This window comes from Pinus tabuliformis, chromosome 3_2, assembly GCF_031772625.1.
Source record: "Pinus tabuliformis cultivar Carrire ecotype Pingquan chromosome 3_2, CPIR1, whole genome shotgun sequence".
Taxonomy (NCBI): Eukaryota; Viridiplantae; Streptophyta; class Pinopsida; order Pinales; family Pinaceae; genus Pinus; species Pinus tabuliformis.
The window spans coordinates 82061981-82069620 of record NC_142302.1 but is presented as its reverse complement, the minus strand read 5'-3'; positions in this window follow the sequence as shown (position 1 = coordinate 82069620).

Here is a 7640-nt window from a genome sequence, read left to right as displayed (position 1 = left end):
CCTTCCATGGACCAAAATTTGAAGCATCATTCAATTTCTCTTCATTCTTGAAGTAAGACGAAGACATCATTCACCAAAAAACAAATTTCAGCAATAAGTCAAACAAATTTCAATAGCGAGAAGAAGGAGCAACAAGTAATATTTCAAAAGTAAATAAAAGGAGAAACAAGTGATATTTCAATAGTAAATAGGAGCAACAAGTGATATTTCAACATAAAATAGAAGGATGACAACTCTTATCTTTTTGGGATTGTCTTCACCAAAGATTTGATACCATGTTAAAATTCTGAAGTTATATGCTATAACAATTACTTATTTCAAAAACTTATTTTTGTTGCAATATTAGTTAACCAATTATAGATAGAACATAAACCAAAAGCACAATAGAAGACAAATAAGAACATAAGTGAGACACAGAGAATTTAGGTCTTCTTCTATTAGATATCAAGTGAAGATGTTGAAAGAGATTCAAGTGAAAAAGTTGAATCACCATCAAGTATCTATATATATGTCATGTGTATTATTGAAATTATACATATTTATTAATTTCAATTTCATTCAAACTCTATTTTTTAATTTAATTATTTAATGAATATTTATACCCATTTACATTTAATTTTCATATGTATAGATGAAATCAATATCGATGATGAGATGTTAAAAAATGTTGACACTGACATATATGGAGATAAAAAAGCTTACCATGTTATACAATATCATGTTAAGGTCATTATTGAGAAGTTCTTCAAAGATGAAAGTGTGACATTTCAAGCTCAAATTTTGAGAGGTATCTTAACATCAAAGAAATTAAAATATGCTACAACTCTATTGGGTATTCGAAAATCAACGAAAGATAAAAAGGTGAAGGAAAATGTGATTCAAAATATAAATAGTGCTCTAAAAACAATTGGAAGATCTAGAAAGAAAAATGTAGTTGCACGTAGAGAAATACAAATGGCAATGGTTTCATCAAGTACTAAAGAAAATCGTTTGGTAAAATCTATGGCAAAAATATTAGGGACCTCACGAAAAACATTGCACAAACATAGGAAATTTTGATTGCAAATAGATGTAAATGATGAGCTCGCTTGTTGGGAAGTTATTTGTAGGAAACCATACAAATATAGACTTGGAGAAGATGTTAAAAAAATAATATATGAATATTGGATGAAAAATTCACATGTTTCACCAAAAGCAAGGGATGTGATGCAATGAAGAATAACATGAAATCAGTATGAAGAACATGAAAAACATATCTTGGACACCACTCAGATAGAGTTTTTCAATAAGTTCATAGAATAGAATCATGTAATTAATGTCTCAATCAGTACTTTTGTGCAACAAAAACCATGGTATGTTAAACCTATCACTATATGCGACACTTGTTGTTGTCGTTATCATGTGGAATTTCAATTATATTATGACACCTTCCTTAATTTTGGTAAAACATTTTGGAAAAATTCACCTCCTCGTTCCACTATCCATGGTTTCATATCCAAAATTCTATGTGTAAGAGAAAGTCATGAATTATTTTACCAAAAGAAATGTATTGGTGGTAAAAAATGTGATTATTATGGAAATTTGACTTTATTTCATGTCAAATATTCTATTGATATAAATGAAAAATAATTGTCTAACCTAAAAGTGAAATGGAAGAGATATGAATATATCCATACATCGATTAGTTCAAGTAATATTACAAGTGCTAAAAGGATTGATTTATAAGAAGAAGAAATTCCCGTGATAGAGTTTTCGAAGAAATTTCAGACATAAATTTATAAGTACACCAACATTTGCATAGAGCTCGATGGAAGGATATGCAATTCAAAAAATACTGTGCAATTATTCCACCAGGGACCATTTTTCAAATAGTTGATTTTGCAGAGAATTACAAATTTTTTGCCCAAAATGAAATACTGAGTGAATATTATCATTCTGACCAAGTCTTTATGCTTTTCCATATTCTATATAGACATGCTGAACACAATGTCGATGATATAGAAAGAACTATTGAGAATCAACTTGTTTTTGAAGAATATCACTTTTATATTAGTGATGATTGTACACGTGATACACATTTTGTACAACATTGTTTTGATAAGATTTATGACTCATTGAAAGGTCATGGAATAAAATTCATTGAACATTGGATATGATTAGATGGATGCACATGTCAATTCAAATCTTCACGATCATTCTTTTGGTTGTGTCATCTTCATAAGAAAACCTACATTAACATTGTTTGAATTTCTTTGAGACTAGTCATGGAAAAGGAGAGCATGATGGTGGAGGAGCATGTATAAAATAGCACTTCGAAGATATCAAATGAACCACTCTGAAAACAGACTTGTCTCAGCTAGACAAGTTGTTCAATGGTGCAATGTTGCACTAAGCCATCAGACGAACCCATCAAGGGAGGTACAAAGGTATTGTTGACATTTCTAGACCCGCCAACATGTCAGGGGATATCCCCGGTAAGAAGTCCCAATTAGACCTCAGACCGTTTGGTGTAGGAGTCCCAGCAGTGGGTCGTATGGTAATGCCTTGACCGCGATTTAGCACAAAGGCAAGTAAGATAACTCTGTTGGTAGAAAGGGTGTGACATATGTAGTGAGCCAAGGAAGGTGCATGAGAGGTTCTAACACACGGGGGTTGAGATGAGGGCACCCATTGGAAACCTGTGATAGCATAGAGTTAAGAAGGGAATACATGAGCAAAGATGCATCAGAACATGGAAGGAAAGTTAACTAGCCATCCAAAGTGATGGTTAAACCAACAACACATTTTAGAGAGATTCGTACATTCATACACAGAAAGCTATACATGCATGTGTAACTACACATATACATATATCATTTAGAGTAAACCATATATCATAGAATACAATAAAACATATGTATGAAACGTGTTGGATCATGTTATATTAAGAAGTTTAAGTTCCAATCATACAATACATCCATGTCCAACCACTAATTTCGACAACGGAACGTTACAACCACAACCACCTGCTCCTCCAAAGAGATGTACTAGCTCTGCATAGTGGAGAAGCCAAGGCTCGTTACAATACTATCCAAGTTCTCTCCAAGATAGTCTTATCAGAAGCTTGGCTGACCAAAAGCCTATACAATGAGTTATGAGGGACTATTTATAACAAAGGGTGGGGTGACCCTTGACATTCCCCTTTGTGACAATTCATCTACCCTCATGACTCTTCATCTACTCTATGACTGTTACATCCAACTATTGACACTTGAACTTACACTTGATGAGACGTTACATTACAATGCACATGTACCCATGTGAGACAAAATGGCTTGAGCAAGCCATGCTAAACATCACTATGACTCAGACAACTATTGGAAGACCAAATCTTTGACATCTTCATTGTGGTTGACAGTAGCGTATTGATGCCAAGACCGATAGTCTATGATGGTGTTCGTCTGCTCCAAGGTGACATCTTTCTGGAAACTAACTCTTGTCTCCACAACATCTAGGTACACTACTCGGGCTCCTCTGTCCAACTCGTCTGAAAGAATGCGCATCATTGTCTTCAATGCAGTCAGACCAACAACATGCTTGTCCATGATGTCTGCAATAATGGACAAGTCTGGGCTGGTGGAAATGCGCATCAACTCATCAAAGTACGAGTTAAGATCTAGTCAGACTTGTGCCTTTGTCTTCACCTGGGTGAGAGTCCCAATAGATGGGATCGCATGTGCATGCACCACAATATCCATACTCTTGAATACACATGTATGGGAAGCCTGTATGCTAGTGATGAGCTGTGGGAGCTCTTCATAGTTCCAGATCTAACTCTAGATACATGCCTTCAGCTAGACCGTTCCGAGCTTCATCATCTTAGGCAAGTGAAGCGGGGATACCTTGTATCTCATCGTCCATGTTTTCATGTAATCAACAGTAGCATGCATGTTCGCCAAGATACATGCTCTTCTAACACATCGCTACTACCATTTGTTGAGATGGACGACTTCCTTTTGCACGATACCAAACTCAGAAGACAACTTCTGCATGACTATGTCAAGGGATAACACTTCATCTAGTATTGCCTTCTTCAGTTATGCTCGGGTGAATGTTGTAACCAACTCTCCTCCTTTCTTGGCCATCTGTAGTTCCTTAGCCATTTTCTCATTCTCAACTATCAGAAAGCAAGCACTTGAGCTTGTGGCTTCGGCATATGCTTTGGTAGCGTCGGCTAAGGCTGCTGGATGTTTGCACACGTCAGACATGATCACTCATTCCTCAACTTGCGTAGGAGATGTACGATCATCTGGATTCGACACTTTGCGAGACTACACAACTCTATGTTGAGACTCGTTGAATGAGATGTTGTGTATCTCTCCTTCCGAATGATCTCCAAGGATCTCAATGGCTCTTTTGTCGCTTTTGGCTTTCTCATCTTCTAGATGTGGTGAAGTGGGTAAGTCAACTTGTTGGTGATGAGGCATGAGGTCAATGTCTTGTTCCAATTTCTGTTGCTCCATATCTATATCCAACTATTGAAGTGCTTCCTCTATCTCACGAGTGAAGTCTTTCTTTTGCGATGGTTCACCCTGTCTTCCTGATGCCAACTGTTCTGATGAGTACACTACCTGTATGGGTGTTGTTTCATCTGTTTTCACATGTTTCTCCCCCTACTGTACCTGTTGTTGCTGCACTTCCCTCTCCTGTTTGCACAGATCTTGTTCCTTTCAGAGTTGCTCCTTCAACTCATGCAACTCCTTCTCTATCTCTTCCATCCTCGATTACTCCCTCTGCCATTGCGCGATTAGCTTAACGCGTTGTTGCCTCTTCACCTCTATAGCCAAAGCTACTTTCTCTACAAGTGGATCTGCTCAGAACTTGTAGCTTTTCTCTTCCTCCATGTGATCGACAATCTTCCTCTTTCCCTTGTCACGCACTGGTATGCTCACCTCTATTGCTGCTGCTACATCTAGTGCTCTTCGGGATGCTACTTCATGTTGCTTTATAACCACTCCACAACGAAGTCGACTTGTTCATTGGGTGTGGAGAAACTGTAGAAATATCTCCATGGGTCCTCCTCTACCCAATGAAATGCCCCGTGGATCCAGCTGAACTGTACTCTTGTGTAGTGATCTTTCACAAGACAATGTGGGTCATACAGATTGTAACTTCGGAGATCGAATGAATAGTTCTTCATCTACTATGCTTTGACATCTGCATGCTTGAAACTCTGGATCTCGTATAACCCAATCGACAATGGAAGAGTGGGCCAAGGCATCTTTTTCTTCTAGTGCAATCTAGCTATCAATCCTGCTGAGATGTGATATGCTACTTCGTGCATGACGAGTATGTCCAAGGAAAAATTCGGTAGAACATGTAGAGGCTTCTCCAAGCTGTACATACATATGAAGGTGCCAGACGGTGAAGCATACCAATCAGCTATGTCTATCAATGTCTCCATTGCTGCCTTCGACATGCAAGGTGGATCTTGTTCGAATATCATCTTGTAAAATGGGGTGAAAAAATGACCAGACAACCATGTGATAACTCCTCTAAATCTGCATTTGGACAAAAACTTACAATAAGTGTTCACATCAATCTCCGTCAGTGACCATGCCCATTTCAAGCCTAGGAACTCCTCTCAGGCACAAACTTCATCCAAGATATAGGCAGACATGTAGATTTTTGATTGCATACCTTTGGGCAGCTGTCGAGCCCTCGTTATCTGTTCCTTCAGTTGATGAGCCAACATATCAGATTAGTTACATGGTTTTCCTTCCCAGGCCAGTTGGTCCAGCGCAATCACCCAACTCTTTGGGAAGGTTTCTGTGCTTTCTTGGCCATGCAGTTGACATGTGAAAATGACCAAGTATTGATATGCCTTAAGTAGTATCTGTGTCTTGTAGATCTGGTTGGGTGTCATCCTGAATCTAGCCAACTCCTTTACCCAGTTCTTCAGAATGTCTCTAGAGTTGGAACTGTTGCTGGGTAAAATGAAGGGAGTCTCCATGATATTCACAGGCTCTGACATCTGATACATCTCATCATAATCCTATGCCCTAAAGGTTCCAATCTTCATCTTGTTGACACTGCTCAAGGTCATTGTCTTGGGATCAGTGTGCGAGATGATCCAGTGTATTATGTCCGTGCATGGGAACGTGGGGTATCTGCATGCAATCTGGTACAAGCCGGACTTGTGAATGTTCACATACACTTGGCGGTCTTCGAGGTCTTCCTCAAATGTGCCTGTAAATGCATCATTGATCTCTTGCCATTTTAGTTTGATGTCCTTGTCTAGAATTAGCTTGGTATCTTCATAGATTGGTAGACTTAAGGACACTTTCTCAACTATTGCTCCAGTTACACTTCTGCTAGTGTCCTTTGATCCTGCTCTCTTGGAGGCCATTGATCTTGTACTGCTAAGAGGCGGATGAACACCTGAAAGATTTGGAGACAAAGCAACATGCATGGCAAGAAATCTGTTAGCGAAAAGAAAAGAAAATTGGAGGAATGACATAACACATACCAGGGGATTGATAGGCAAATATTACACAATTTCTTCTGGGAGGCTGGGTGATTGGATGCCAGAACTGCCCAAAAGGCAGACTGGGTTGTCTGGGGAGGCTGAGTGGCTACTGGAATTGCGCAATACGCAATCCAGGCTAACTGCTCACTGCTGAAATTGCACAATGCTCAATTCTAGCTGGTAATGGCTGTAGGCTCAGTGACTGCATTACACAATTTTCTGGGCCAACAGTCACTGTCCCTTAGGATTGCACAAAGAAGGCTTGGGAAACAACTACTGGGAAGAAATGCACATTTTTGGAGAGGAAGGAAGAACCTTCCCTCTGAGGACTGTGTAATGTTGTCTGGTGAGGTAGAGTCCAGGCCAAGGCTACCCAGATCCGCTGACAAGCAACTGAAATAAAATTTGAAAGTGATTGCATGGCAATGCTGAATGTAAGCAGAAGAAAATGATCGTGCATGCAAACATTGAATGAAAGATTCAGAAAACAGAACAACATGCATGTGGGTGAAGCAAGTTGCCAAATCAGCGATCGTTCATACAAAACAATTTCATGCATGTGACAACAACGAGATAGAAACGAAAATGGAAATGGTGCTAGTACAATCTAGTATGCGTGTAAGCGACAACAAGCATTCAGAGAAATCAAGCAAACAACACTCACATAAGCAAAAACACAAAAAGCGACATAAATGCTGGAAAAGACAAGTTGAGACCACTTACCCGTGAATAGTTGAGCCGGATGTGTCGAAGAGTCTTGGACGTGCTGTGGGATGTTAGAGCTCCAAGATCAATGTGAAATAATGAGCTTTGATATATCGAATAAATAAGTTTCGGCTCATGAAGCGCATGCCACAGATCTAGGGAAAAGCGACACTTGGAGGAAAGATTCTAAAACGATCTTTGCATGTAACCTCCAACTGCTTAAAATAGCTCCCTGAATCAAGGGATTCTTTTTGCATGTTTCCTTTTTCTATTTCGAGAAAAGAAAGCCATGCATGAAAGTCAATTTTCCTTGATCCCGGGTGGAACTAGTCAACCCAACTACACATGCAAGATGTTGTTCAACTACTGGGAGAAAATGCACATTTCTGGATGGAAACTGGGCTAGTTTCCCAAGAGATTTGCATAA